Consider the following 16,468-nt stretch of genomic DNA (forward strand, 5'->3'; position numbering starts at 1 on the left):
TAATAGACAATAAAGACGAGGAACAAAAAAAAAAGGATTAAAAGGACAGAAAAAAATCTTGAATGAAAATGGCAAATTGCAACATAAAATTTATGAAAGCTTTTATTTAAAATGCAGGAATGAGGAATAAAATGTGGCAAAAAAAATCTAATTTATTTAAATTTAACAAAAGAAAAATTCCTAAAAATAATGCAAAAGAAATTTGTCGAATTTTTTTCAACTTCTCGTGTAGGATAAAATAAAATTTATGAGGAATTTAAGATGAAAATTATGGTGTTGATGAGTTTTCATTTGGAATGAGCAATTGGACAGCATACTTAACTGTTGAGTTGGAATAATTGTATTTGGCTGACTACAATATTGTCTAATTTACTGAAAAATCTCAAAATATAGCATTTAAAAAATAAGAAAATATAGTCGAACTTACAAAGGGGGCGTTCAGTTGTTACGTAACTTGGAAAATCAATTTTCTGACCCCTGAGGGAGAGCCTCCTCTCTATATCAAAATCTCCATGGAAAATTGTCCATTGATTATCCTGCACCCTCACTCAAGTAGGACCCTTTAGAGCATTACGTAATAAGTGAACGACCCCCTCAAGCTCACTGATCTTCCAGCAATTACAAGCAATAAAAAACCAAAGTGACCTACAATAATTACCATTTGAATTCCTCCATTTAATAAATCACAGCTTTTTCCCGCATTAAAAGTAAACTTTAAACCATAAAAATTGTAATTAAATACGTAATTTTCACCATAAATTCCTCATATCCTTAACTAGAAATACTATGAATAAGGAAGTTATTAAAAAAATTGTCATATTTATTATTAAATTATTTTTCACATCATGACACATTACACTTACACTTAAAAGACTAACTTTCCTACTAAGTAGATGTAATAGGATTTTCAACATTAATAAAAAAAATTGAATTTGGAATCAAAATTATATAAAACTATGTAGAATATTGAAAATTGTACCTTTAGTAACCATAGATGGAAAAAGACGTTTAAAAATATTATAATGAAGAATTGTATCAATGGAGTTCGCTGGGAAGTAAGAAAGTAATTGGATGAAGTCAATAAAAAAGTTTTCTCACAAATTTAATTAAAAGTTTTTAATTTCTTAAAATTAATTAATTTGCTTAAATGACAATTTTAAGTTTCAGGATTGACCAAAAGTGTCGGAAATTGAGGTAAAGTAATTAAAACTTTGTATTTGAACTTAATTTGACTTAAAAACTGTAAAAGAAAATTCAAAAAATTGGTTGTTAGATAAATTCAAATTCTAAAAAATCGTTAAAATTTGAATTACTCCAAATTATATCTAGAATATATCTGAGTGCTACGAACTAGACCGAGGCTCTCCTACGCCCTTGTACTGATGTACCATAATTTTCAAAGATGCTATGTACCGACTATGAAGCTTAAATACATCAAATGTGTGTTCCTTATTGCTAAAACACTCAAAAATTCACTTATTTTCCAAAGAATCCTTCCCAACCCAATCCAGGATTTCAACGAAAAATCTCTTCAATCCACCCACCTAGTCACACGTTCAACATACATTCCCAAAAGATGCCTAAAACAACGAAAAATCACAAAACATGAAAAATGCCAATAATTTATTATCAACCTCGTATCCATGCAACAAACAAGCAAGCAAAAATAAAAATAAAACTTATTTCAGCTATTATACGTGTGTCATTAAATGAAATGAGCTGTCATGTCAGTGATATGTCAAACATACATGCGTTTCGATGCTCGTGACATGGACACGACAAAAAAGAGAAACAAATAATTAGAAACTTTTAATTTTCATCAGTATGTAGGCATATGTATGAAAAATTCTTGTTTGCTTTGTTTTATTATCTGCGTGTGATTGTGATTTTTGTGTAGGAAAGTCTATTTGCTGTGTTGACATTTAAAGTAAAGACGATGATGATGAAACTAACTTTGATTCACATTTATTCGATTCACGCAACCATGTGAGATGTTTTGAAGTTGGAAATGTGATACATTTTCTGAACTATTTGATACTTTTTTATCAGGTGACCTATATTCAGTTGTGTCTAAATTCAACTGATTCATTGTTGTGTCTAAATTATGGCTTGTTCAAAATTTTAGGGCTGCAGCTTTGAATGAACTATAAACAGCTGAAGATTGCAGGCCTGTGCATCTAAAATGTAATATATGTCTTAGTCTTGGTTGAGTCTTAGACAAAATTCAACAAGATTACAAATCAATTATTAACGGACTTTTGGAATTCAAAATTTCAACGAGTTTTTTGAATTTGAAAATTTTACAAATTTAAATTTGAAAAGTCCGTTAAATGAGTAATTTCTAAAATGAGCAACAAATCTCATTCCTCAGCAAGTCTTTAGCTTCACCAGACATAACAATTCTTATAACCACAATCCTGACCTTCCTGCATTTGTGAGAATAAGAAAACTTGTCTAATTCTAGTCTCAAAAACTACCCTAACTAGACTTTTATTCCCTCGTTCAACGCGTCAATCCAGCTGTTATTTTTATAGCGCCACAAATAGTTTGTAGATTCACAAAAAAAAAGTTTTTTCCTCCCTTCATCCAACAACATATACACATACCTGAACCATGTACATAAACATATTTTCCTCGCATATTTTTTTTTCTCGTTCATGTTATCTTGTTGTCAGCAGTTTGAAAGCCGTAAAGGAATGGAAATGGAAATAAAAAACAATTTTCACGCAATAAAACTTTTTTTTTCCTCTCTCATATCTCCATCTCTTTTTCTACCTTGTATTTAATTTTACAACCTGTCTGCTGTTTAGCATAAGCATTTATGCTGCGAAAACATGAAAAGGAACTGCAAAAAAATAACTAAACTAACTTATTGCTGAATGGGAAAGCGAATAAGAGAGAGAGACAAGAAGTGTTATAAATTACAGAGAAAATGGAATAATTGTCGGGTCGGTAGATGGAATTAACTTGCAAAACCGTTCACATAGAACATACAATAAACACACATACACGTCGTTGCGCTTTAGATTCTAAAATTTTCTTCCTTTTTTTCCTGCATTTTCCATTTTCATTTTCATTTCAGGAATTGAATGCAAATACCTCTATATGCAATAATTTCTCGCTCGTTCACTGTTCCTGTTTCTATGCTGGTGGTTTTTACTTATTCCTTTTGTTTGCACGTTCCTTTCTATTTCTTTTGTTCCTGTTGTCTGTGTGTTTTATACCACAACATATGAAAAAACATACAGTATAAAAAAATAACTTTGGTGCTGCACTATAATGTGATGGAAAACTTGCTTAGAGCTTCTGAGAATTAGTTATGTATATAGACAATTGGCAAAATCAGCGAAAAAAGCAATTAAGTACTTTGCTGGTCAAATAGGAAAGGTGCTTGACTATAATTTAGTACCGTAACCCGAAAGTCGCAGATTCAAATCCATCCATCTCTGAATGGATCCGAGATCAATGACTGGGCCACTTTGCAGCATTGGATTAAGGAACGAGTCAGGAATTTGAAGGGTAATGAGTAAAAATTATGTATAATATGCTTGATCCTACTTCAGACGACTAATCTAATGTACAGCCATAGAAGCAAGTAAGTAAGCTATCATCTTTACATGTCATCTACATCACCCACAGTCATTAATTACACAAAAACACCAGAGTCAAATATGAAATGCTTAATCCAAATCCCGAGTGTCACTTGATCCGCTCCGGTGAATTTACCAGGTGTTTTTGTCATCATTTGTATTAACAAGTGTTAAATCCACATTTCTTTCTCTGAAATTATTCTCCATTGTTTGAAGCGAGAATTCCAACAAAGCAGCAACTCGAGGTTTTTGAAGCTACTTGCACTCCCACCTTAATTATGGAAAACCTTGCTTTCCCTAACAAAACTTTGCATGTGTTAAGAGTGGAATCATTCACACCAATAGTGTTTATCATAAGTACAATCCAGAGTTCATCAATCCAAAAAAATTATGAAGCACAGATTTTTGTTTGTTTGAAGCTGCAGAATTTAATTGGATAGTAGAACAAGTCTATTGTTCTGCGGTTGAACACCTTGAATTATTCTCGGATAGCACTCCCGCATTCCCGGATAGATCAAAAGACTAGCTCAAGGCTGGAATTACTCTGACTTGTTACCGGACTAGTTTTGAGTTCAACACGATGTCAGAGTCTCGGACTGCCGAATTTTCGATCGATTAACCGATGTATGCTATCAACGACTATTACTGACCAGAATCTAGACTTACCTTAGTGCCAATATGCACATTTTAAACCTTTAATTCACAAAAAGTACGACTCTTTGTACAATTTTCAGATTGCATAACTTATGGATATAAGTTTTTTTTAATTCCTCGCATTTTTGTTCTTGTTGCTGTTCCTGCCCATGGATAGTACAAACAAATAAAGAAATGAATGTAGAGGAAAACGTGAAAAATGCTTATGTACATGGCTTGTCCGGTAAGAGCTAATTTTCTTGTTATGAATTCATATCAGATGGAAAATAACATACAGTTCCCACCCCGGACCCCACGTTCATGCAAAATTGGATAGGTGGAAATGCTTTCAAGGCATTGGGAAACACCTTTATTTACACAACAATTGTTAATGTTTAAATATTTTATGGCTAGATGGAAAAAAATTCATTTATATTCAACTGTCCACCTCCAAATAGTACTGCATTCTTTCTGGAATGGAACCTACTTTCATGTACTATTCACATAACTTACTCACCATACCTTCTTTAATCCACCCACAATGTAAGTAGATTTTTCAATATTTTCATTTCTTTTATTCCACCTACTTTTCATTCAAGACTTGATTTATTCACTCATTTATTCATTTCTATTTCCTTTATTCATTTTGAAATGTTAATTGCCAGCAACAGTCATGGAAGTGAATCTTGAGAATTTAATTTGAATTTGATGATGGACATGGTTTTTGTGGTTGAATATTGGAAGTATGGATAGGTTTCTGTCATTTCTAAGGATATTTTTGATCATGTATACTTACTACCGAGTACTACCGAGGAGCTTACCCGAATAGCATAAATCGATCAAAAATCATACTTCAGGCTCGTGAATCTGACTTGGTGTCGATTACTGTCTGTCTTAATTCCGAAATCTTTAATTCACAAAAAAACCACAATTTTCAGATTGCATAACGTTTTTTTAATTCCTCGCAATTTTGTTCTTGATTGCCTGTTCCTGCCCATGGATTACAAACAAATGAGGAATTCATCGTTTTGCTTATGTACATGGCTTGTCAGCATCAAAGCTAAATTTTCTTGTTAGGACTATGCAAGTGGTAACATTGGATCCATTCATACTTTGATCTGGAATGTAGATTTCAAGGCCTTCAAGCACCTTTATTTACACATATAAGAACAATGCTCTACTTTCTGTTTTAACTTGTAGTTCCATCAAACATTAACCATCTTCAACAATTTCCATTAAACTTCCTACCTATTTCAATCCAAAACTTCTCACGTCATGACATTTTATCCCTAAAGTGTTCAATTATTGAGAAATCTCAAAATATCAGTGGTAAACCGCCTACTGAGATGTTAAATTTAATTTATCCTAAAAATATCACCTGTAATACACAAATCAACAGAAAATGAATGAAATCATTCTCATTGTCAATTATCAAATCCGGCTTGAAATATCATACTAGACATGAATTTTAAAATGTTCCTTCAATTTGACTTTATCATGACTGAAGGAGAAATGTAGGATGTTTATTTTTAACATCTATCGCATGAGCTCGTGCTACATAATCGAATATCAATGTTTGATGATAATTAGCTCCAAGAAAACATCTCAAAACGTTAAAGGCAGTAGATGTAATTGAATTAATGAGCTCTTGTAAGATGGAAGATGAAATTTGAGATTGAAAGTGAAAAGGAAACTCCTTTGAGAAACTTTTCTTCTTGCAGGCTTTAATCTTTGAACATGACAGGGAAAAAAAGTTAATGTAACCTAAATAGCTGTCAAGTCGTGAATAAAATGAGAATTTTTTTTGGTAATAAGTCGAAATTAAAGAGAATTCAAAATATGAAATTACAGGGTTTGAATAGAAAGTTTGAAGAAGTTTCATTGATAAAATCTGTTTGTAAGAACAGGTAAGTACTGAAATAAAAGACTAGAATAGAATCCTGTCAAACATGACGGGCTAAAATTCATAGACTCTACAAAATTTGGTTTTTATAAGAATTAATCATGACATTTTATCCCTATGTTCAATTATTGAGAAATCTCAAAATATCAGTGGTAAACCGCCTACTGAGATGTTAAATTTAATTTATCCTAAAAATATTGAATCAACAGAAAATGAATGAAATCATTCTCATTGTCAATTATTCCGGCTTGATACCGGTTCAAAATTGATTGATCCATGAGCTCGTTCATAATCGAATTCAATGTTTTGATCCAAGAAAACATCTCAAAACGTTAAAGGCAGTAGATGTAATTGAATTAATGAGCTCTTGTAAGATGGAAGATGAAATTTGAGATTGAAAGTTCAAAACTTTTCTTCTTGCAGGCTTTAATCTTTTGATAACCTAAATAGCTTCAAGTCGTGAATAAAATGAGAAATTTTTTTTGGTAATAAGTCGAAATTGAATTCCAGGGTTTGAATGGAAAGTTTGAAGAAGTTCAATATATTCTGTTTGTAAGAACAGGTAAATACTAAAATAAAAGACTAGAATAGAATCCTGTCAAACATAACGGGCTTAAATTCATACAATCCACAAGTTTTGGTTTCTTTAGGGAATAATCTATCATGTTGAAGTTCTCTTTTGAACCGGTTCAAAATTGATTGATCCGGTTCAAAATTGATTGATCCAGTTCAAATTAATTGATCCAGTTCAAAGTTTATTGATTCTTTCAAAATTAATTGATCCAGTTCAACAGTATTGATCCAGTTCAAATTTAATTTAATTTCATTAAGAATACAAAACCTTAGTCTAATTTAAATTGTAATATGAACTATGTAAGACATCTAATAATTCAAATTAATATCTTCTCCCTTACATCCATCTCTTAAAGCAATTCACAGAAAACAAAACCAACAATTTCATTGAGCAGCACACCAGTCCTCGATATCTCAATTATCTCCTAGATGGAATTAAAACAGAATCAATCATCATCATCAATTAGCTCCAGTAACCTACTTCATCTAATTGCAAACATAATTAATTGACCGTAATACTTGGAAAACTTCTTGAACTGATGTCATTGGATGACAATTTAGTGCCAATTTTAATTATCATGTGATGTAAATGTTCGAAATTACATTTTGTCAAGTGAGAGTTAGAAACTTGTTAACAAAACTTTACTTCCGTGTTAGGAAGACTGAAAGTTCATTCACATGCTGGAGTAAAAAGGTCAGTTTTCAATTGGATCCAATAGAAAGGTTAATTAAGGATGTTGAGCAGTAGATTAATTAATTTATTGGAAACAATTTCGGACATGAATCTGCATTTGAATTTTTAGGACATTTTGTTGCTTTTACTTCAATTTTTCAAGGATTCAGCTTTAAGATATTAAGAATTTGGGTTGCAAATTCTCAGATTTAGCTATAAAATATGCAGACAATCCAAAAATACTTCAAACAGCCACGCTTTGTTTTGATAAAATAAAAATTCCGAATTTATTTGGAAGAAAATTTCGTCTTATTAATGAGCTTCCCGAGCAGCACATCCTATTCGCTAGGACATGGCTTAATCCAAGCTTTATATCTGCATTTTTAATCCCAACATCCATATCAAGATTCAGATTTTGAAGACGCTGACATCAAGAAACCAAATTCGTGAAATCAGTGGACGACCCAGAGGGACACAAAATGGAGGTTCCGTTAAAGCTCTTCAGTTAACACCAAATGGAAGCCACCTCCCTATAGTTGTTTTATGGTTGCCTTAAAAGCTTATTTGCGGAGCCTTCCTCAGTTATGTAGCTCAACCACCAAGATTGATTTTCGACACATCCATTCAAAACTAAAATCAAGTCACTCAGTAAGTCCCCCTGAAAAAATGAACTATTAAGATTTTAAGGTAGAAAAATTGAAATCATCACGACACGTAAAACTTGTGTCTGTGAATCTTTACCTTGAATGTTCTTAAAAATTCAATTTATACATAAGAAAAGTTGGAAGCATGCATCAAACTCAAGACTGGAAGAAGACAGAGTAAAATTTAAATTTTCTAAAGAAAGAAGAAAATTGAAAAATTTAAGAAAAAAAAAAGTTTTCAGGATGAATTTAAATGACTTAGACGCATTTGTCTTGATTTTTCTGGGGTGTCACTTTCTTATTCCATTCACTTGATGATGATTTCAGTGGATGTGGAAAGAAGAGGGATTTTTAATGAATTATTCTTAAAGATATTAAAATACTTTGTGTAAGGATGAAGGAAGAATGGAAAGACGAATAATGTTAATTCCAGATAATCCTACAAAGACTTTAGTCTTGGCTTTGTTATATTGAATTTTTTGGCTGACATCAATTTTTTAAGGGTAGTCATGTACTACGTGTTATGGGAAATTTTTTGAGAATTTTGAAAAGTGAAGCTGACTTGACTTAGTGATGCAGTAGTCCAGTATTCTACAAACTACGTCCTAAGGCACGAAGCTTGTGCTAGTGCAGTGTCGAGACAAATGTAGAAACCTTAGACATGGAGCTATAAAGGGTACGCTAAAGCTCTTTAACCAACACCAATGGAATCCGTCTTCTGGTGGATGCCATATGGCATGTAGTTCGGTTGAAACGGAAGCTCCGTGGTTGAGTCTTTTTCATTTGTGTCGCTCGGTTCGAAGTCTTAAAGGAACACATAAATCCAAATGTTGACAAGAAAATTTCAAAAATTGGAACTAACATCCTAGAGAATTTCAAAAATTGGAACTAACATCCTAGAGAATTCAAGAGGCGCAACCCGGCAATTTTGGACTGTACCTTATAGCTCGTTCAAGTTTGCAGACCTGCAATTTTGGAAGAACTCAACAATTTCTTCATCATTTATGAATAACTTTCAATGCCAAATCCAAATCAAATCCATAAGCAAAAACATTAAATTGCATGTTGTCTTCCGAGACATCTCAAGTGTAAGAAAATGAATTCAGGAACAGATTCAGCAACAAGAAGAAGAAAAGTTCATGTAAATATGAAAGTTCATACATGACATTTTAATCAGAATGTAAGATAAACTTTTAAATTTAATGTACTTACTTCAAATGCATCACTTCTTCCAGTTCTTCTACAGAAAAGTTTTAATGCACGTTTCAATGCATTTGCTAATGAATTGTATAGAAGACATGTATTTGAATTTTGTAAGCAAGTGAGGAAGCTGAAACAATTTGAAAAGGAACAAGGAATTGAAATTAATCTTTTTGAAGCTGAAGAATTTGTTGGATATTGCGTGCAATGACTGAGAAAAATTTAATGAAAATTATTTTGAAGAAATTTAATTTTTATTTCCTTACTTTCCTATGTCCTGCATGCTTTCGTTTGGATATTAATTTTGATTAGCAGTTTCTGTGGATGAAATTTTGTATTTTGGACTGTTTGTCTTGATTGATCTCGTACAACAAAGTGCTAGATTGAGAACTAGGGCTTCAATCCTGGGAATCACGTGATTCCAGACATCTTAATCTCGGGATTGTAAACTGTATTGACTGTTAGGTGATAAGTGCTGTGGATAGATGTCTAGCTGTATCAATATCCACGTATAGACATGGCTATTCATAAGCAAGAAAACTTTTTTAGGCATTGCCACGGTCAAGGCAGTTGCACCATCTAAGCAAAGGCATGCATAGCCAATGTCTGAAACTAGGCTTAGGTCAGCAACTTCTCCTGATTACAATCAGTCATACACAATGACGTCATTTCAAAACTGTTACCAAGCTTTATGACTAACTCTTCATGCAACTTCAGAGAAAATTACTTGGACATAGCATGATTTCAAATCATTTGTGGCTTAACTCATTCAACTCATTGCATGATGAGACCAAATCAAGTCAGTAAAGAGATGCTTCCTAATTTACCATCAGCTATTTGATTCAATGTCCGCTGAGCTATTTTTAGTCTGTTAATGATGCGAAGACAGCGTTGTGCAAGAAACTCTAATATTCAAAACCAAACTTCCAACTTTTTTCTAATCAGATCCAGTCATAACTAGGAAGCGGCGAGTATAAACAAACAAAACAAGTGAACCAAAGTGAAAAATTCCTTTCCATGCTCTGCTTTCCTGTTTCTATAAAGAAAGAAACAAAAATTTAAATAAATTCCATCCATGAAGCTTTTATGTCTTGCTTATCTCGCTGTTATTAACATTTTTTCTGTGCAATATCTATACAACAAAATACACAACCAACAAAAAAAGAACTCATTCCTTTCCTGAATAAAAAAAAATTAGACCAAATGGAATTTCTTTCATGAAACGGCAACCGAGTGAGGAAAATGGAAGCAAAAAGTTTTTCACGCTATAAGGAACAAAAAAAATTTCCCCTTTTGTTTCGACGCTTGCATGTCTCATTAAAAGCCAACCAACATCACACAGCCAACGATTTATTTTTTAGCCAAGTGGAATGAACAATTTTTTTTATTTTTTTGATATTGTTTCTCGTAGATGTCTCGGACGTCTTTTTCTGTTCTCTCGTAAATGCCGCCTTAGAATGAATAAGAGCCTGGTTACGCCACAAAAATCTTCATAATCTCGCACCCGAGAATGGATTCATACAATAAACGATGAAAAAGTTTTCATTTGGTGCTGAAGATTTTGGATGTGGATGGGAATGGGGTTATGTCTATTGGCGTTTTGTCTGACTTGAAGTAGTCTAGTCTGGATTTTAGAACCATTCATCTTTGGGTTATTGACGAAAGCGTTTAGCCAGGCTTTGAATTAAGGCTTTGAAGGCTGTGCATCTTAAAGCTCGAAGCGTTCAGCCAGACTTCATTTAGCATTAGATGTGAGCACCCTATCAGTTAAGCTTCATTACGGTTGAACGGTCTAAAGCTGAGCGTTAGGACTGAGCACTCTAAAGCTGAGCGTTATTTATTTTGAATAGGTTTTAAGCCTAATTTCGTTTTAATGGTTGATCTAAGCTGATTAGTCCTATTGAGTAAATTAAGCATTTTTTTGAGATTGTGGCTTTAAGCTGAGCAGTACTTTGACATTACTTCCCAAAAGGTGAAGATCACAAAGGTTAGGTGGCATTAAGTGACAAGTTCCCTTGTACATTGAACAAGATCCAGAGACACGTTTCAAGCACTTCTTACCATTACAATTGTTTCAACTTGTTATTGTGCTGCTCTGTTGTTAAGGCGAAAATTTCGCGGTTTTAATAAAAATTCTTTAAACAATTTTTTTTGCTGTTGTTGCTGCTGCCTTTTTGTGTTCATTTTATGAAAATTTTCATTTAAAAGAACTTTTTTGCTATATTTTTCTACAAACAGAATGGAACAAAATAAATAGGGAAAAAAGAAGTGAAAATTCAGTAAATCATAATTCAGTGAATGCAATACATATTTACCATAATGTGTACACAGCGCAACGTTGTATATCCCGTAAGTAAATGGAACAAAAATATGATGAAAAATTGTTTTATACAATATGAGGAATCAATCAATGCTGTTTGATACGTTATAAAAATATCAGCACTAACTTAAATAAAGGCAAACATTTTTCAACTTTTTAAGCTGATTTCTTTAGCTGTTTTATTCCGCGAATATACTCTAGTCTGGATAAGAATGAAATTTAATTCATTTTGCGTACAGAAACTTGAAGTGATTCACCTCTTAAAGTTCATCGCGGATCCGTGAATTATGAGATATGAAATTATGCAAAATTCAGTCATTTGAATACCTTCGAGAACATTTTCGATCGAATATTCTTGAATGGAATGGTTTAGAGCAAGTTTCTTGTTCCTAATTGGAGGTAGATGTACTTGTGTGTATTCTGGATGTTTCAGATGAATTTATTAACTGATACTCGGGAATTCAGTGCCTGACTCAGAGGTGTATCTAGGTTAGAGGTTTTGTGGTTGACCCCATAGGGCTAGTTCCCCCAGAATCAATACTGGTGCCAGGTTTTGTACTTTGTGGGTTGCAGAGCATTTATACGCTTTTTTGAGTCTATTGCTGCACATAGAGAACGTCTGAAAGGATCTATCAATCTTTACTGCCTGCCAGTTCTATCGTTACACTCTAAACATCCATTTCTGGCATCTTCAATTTTGCCTCATCCACAAAGACGTCTTCTGTTACTAGGACCATAGCCAGAAATGTATTGGTGAAGGGAGAACCCTCAACCCTTTAGAATACACCCCTGCCTGTTACTCTTTATACTGAAACATCCTGCATATTTCGCAGATACGGAAAAGTTTAACCAAAACAACTGAATTTTAACAATATTCAATGCCTACTCAAAATGCTAAACATAACAAATCTTATATTACATACTACATCTAAATTTACCTCAAAATCTACATATATCTAAATTTACCAATAAGGAAATTTTCCATTCCAACAATATTTTTAAAAGACTTCATATTGAACCTCGCCAAAAAATATTTCCATTGTTCCTGACATGAAAGCGGTTGTCATGCTACAGATTATACCATTAATATATCCTTCATGTAAATAAATTTTTATGTATGACTTCACATCAAGGAACTATGCTTGACTTTATCATTATGAGCATTCAATGAGGAGAAAAATTGGGGTTGATGGATTCTTTTTATGCTTTAACCTCATCTTCTTTTGTTATTTGCTGGATCGGGAATGTATGGAATCCACAACATAATAAATCAAACAATTCAAAGCGATTTATTGACTAAAAAATTATTCCTAGAGCTATATTTGCATGATTTTCAGCATGCAGCTTAGAATGTGGATGGAGTTTGTGGCATTTTGGATCTTTTTGAAGTGCTATTAAGCTCCGGGTGCTTCTTGGAATCTTCTATTACTTCTATTATTGAATTACAGGCTCTATAGTTACCAAATAGTAAGGAATAGAGTAGATTCATGACTGTAGCTCAGTCGTGGGCAATCTATGCGTCAAAATGTTTTGGAAATGCCATGGACGCGAATGAATCGTGGATAGTTTTGGTTGAGACTTACCATTAAGGAGTGCTCAGGGGTGTGCCGTGACACAATACAGGTTGACCACCACTGCTCTAACTAGTACAGTTGGGATTCAAAGCAAACTCAGCATTTAATTGACTGGAATCATATCCCTAGTCAGCATAAATTAGCGTTTTATCCATTAATTTCAAACATATCCACAAACTCACATCCTTTCCTAACATATAGCCAGAAAAAAAATGTTTCATCAGGGATCGTTTAATCATTCACAAACCATAGAAATAACAAAACGATTGTGGATATATAAAAAAAATCGTTGCCCTTTTTTTCGTCTAAAAAGCAAGCTTTCCATCAATTATTAATGGAAATATATAAAAATTCATATTTTTTTGTGGGCACTGGCCACAACATTATCGATCATTTTATAAATGATATAGCGACTTCATAGTTTTTTAATGATCAATAAATTTCTCATCTCATGTCTATACTGTAAAAAAGAAATGAGGGAAGGATGGAGAAAATATTTAGGATGTAATGGATGATGAATAAAAGAGGAAATATTTTTCATTAGGGAGATATTGAAATCCATCAATATTTTTGACTTGTGATGCTTGAAATCAAATGTTGGTGTGGGCATGTTTGTGGATGTGATTTTGATTTATTTATTGGAAAATTGGGAGGAGATTGTTAGTAAATTGATATTAAAAGCCTTAAATTGATTTGATTTTTTGAGTATTAAATTTCTAATAAATTCAAGCTTTTTGATGCTTTATCTCGGAAGGTGTTGAGAATCGGAAGGCGTCATATAAGCAGCATGGCTCTAGTCCATATTCAGATTTGAGCTTCGTACCAGTGTTTTACCAGTTTGGCCAAAATGCCTACAAGGTAATTGCCAAAAATTCAGATCCAGGTCAGCATGACTCTGTCTTCATGCTGCATTCGATGATATCCAGCCTCAAGCCAGAGATAGCGACTCATAAAATCCATAGAAAATCGACAGATTTAAAATCAAATCTTAAACTTCCTTCATCTCATCCCACACCCAAATATTCACCAGCATAACCTCAAAATAATAAAAATCAAGGAAATATGCAATGTCAAAAAGCCTATCCAATGCCTCCCATGTGAGCAATTGAAGTTCATCATCATCAAAAAAATTATTTTTATCCATTCAACAATTCCCATAAGCCATCATTGTAATCTCGACTAATAAAATGTCCATAAGACTATTTGATCGTTCATTTCATGGAATCCATTATATTCACCGTCAGTGGCATCAGTCAGATGACAAAAGAAAATGAAAAGCATAAAATGAAAATAAAAAAAGAAGCACAAAATAAATATTTTTTTTCCATCCTGAAGAAAGCAAAGCACAATATTAAGGAAGCAAAAAAAAAGAAATTTGCTGTCAACAGCAGTATCAAAAAGGCAATATTAAGGATGCGGTAAAGGCACAGCATGACGATGGTAAGTTCGTTTAGATGAACAAAAAAAATTATTATTGTAGAATTTTTTAGTTATAATTTTCCTCCTACATTTGTCCTTCCGGCTATTTGAAAATTGTTGAGCATTTAGTGATGAAAGGACTTCTTTTGTTGATAGTTTGAGACTGAAATTTCTGTGGAAGTGGATGTCTGCTTCTGTAATTTTTCCAGTACTTCAATGAAGAAATTAAAGGAATTTATAGGTTGGAAATGAAATTTAATTGTGGATAATAATTTAAACCTTCACAAAGCATATTTGGATCATGCTCAGTCAGTATGTAGGAATTCAATTTGCTCGAGATTTGGAAGTGCCAGGGGTGTAGCCAGAGATTTTTCTGGAGGATATTAGGACTTTTTTTTATGAACAACCAGAAAAACCCCAGCAAATTGAAGAATTTATTCTAGCAGGGGGTAGGGTTGACCCCTCAAACCAACCCCTCTCATCCCACACCTGACCAACCCTGGAAAATGCTAGTTTAATTCCTCATATTTTGAAACAGCCCGAAGTCAACTCAGTTTTTTTATGGTAAACCGGATCGGGACAAGTTATTCAAGGAAGCCCAGTGGCTGCCACATGACGTCTAAGTGACAATTTTTCCAGTGACTGCCATAAAACCTGCTATGTCACCGACAACTTGCTGCCATGAAAAACTTGCCACTAAAGTCCACTTCACATTAGAACTTTCAATTCTCCTGCATGCTTCCATCCTCAATCACTCTAAATTCCATCATTCATAGCAAGCTCATTCATGCTAGTAAATCATCATCTAGTCATCATATTTATAAAAATTCTTCATTGCACACAAAAAAAAATATCATCATTGAAATACCATTGCAATATGACTTTTGAAACGATATGAACTGACATTATAATCAAAATGTACGGAGATAATGGAAGCACAAACTTCCTGCAGTTGCAAAGTGAATTGAAATGGAGAATCAAACGCTGATGAGATGTTTCGACTTCATTGAGCGCAAACAAAAGGCGATATTGTCAAGAGTAAGTAGGAGGAAACAGAATAAACCAGCATAAAAAAAAGACAACAGAAATGAATGGGAAAGATGAAGAAAATTTTTTGAGTGACATGAAGAGATTCATTGAAAAGATATTCAATCCATTTGATGTACCGTGATTCTTCCTACCCCCCACACACATTCATACACTCAGTCGCGGTATATTGTTCATCATTCAACTGAATGAAATGAAACAAAAGTGTGGTCGACTGTAAAAGAATGAAAAAGCATAGAAAAATCAAGACAATACAAGGAACAATAAAAGGACGGAATGAATTTTTCAATGGAAGTTGCTAGGGATGTTAAAATGTTGGGGTGCTTACTGTTGTTCTGTCTTAATGGATCTTCATTTTAATTGTTATTTAATGCGTGTATCACAGGAATTAAGTCACACATTTTACTACTTGGTTCTGTTTTTAGAAAGTAGTTTGCCCTTTTGTTACTTCCATTTACACCATAAAACAAAGATTAAACCAGATTCGCACTTCTGTCATCTAGGAGAATGTGTTATAGATATTGAATAGTCAGCTTAAAAGACGTTCAGCTTTAGAAATTTACAGCCTTAAAGATGCTAAATTCTAGAAACGCACAGCCTTAAAAATACACAGCTCTAGTAACGCAAAGCATTAAAGATGCTCAGCTCTAATAAAGCACAGCCTTAACGATGCTCAGCACTAGTAACGGACAGCCTTAAAAAACTCATCTTTAGTAACGCACAGCCTAAAAGATGCTCAGCCTTAGTTTTACTCAGCTTTAGAAACGTACAGCCTTAAAGATGCGTTCCATTCCTCATTCATCACGTCCATAACTCATTTCCCCCTTTTATTTTACAGTTTGTCCTTTCCCCTGCCTTCTTCCAACACAATACAAAATGTGTGGCATATGCC

The sequence above is a fragment of the Chironomus tepperi genome, unplaced genomic scaffold (assembly GCF_022539635.2).
Source record: "Chironomus tepperi strain 1889 unplaced genomic scaffold, CSIRO-AGI_Ctep_v1 contig_177, whole genome shotgun sequence".
Lineage (NCBI taxonomy): Eukaryota > Metazoa > Arthropoda > Insecta > Diptera > Chironomidae > Chironomus > Chironomus tepperi.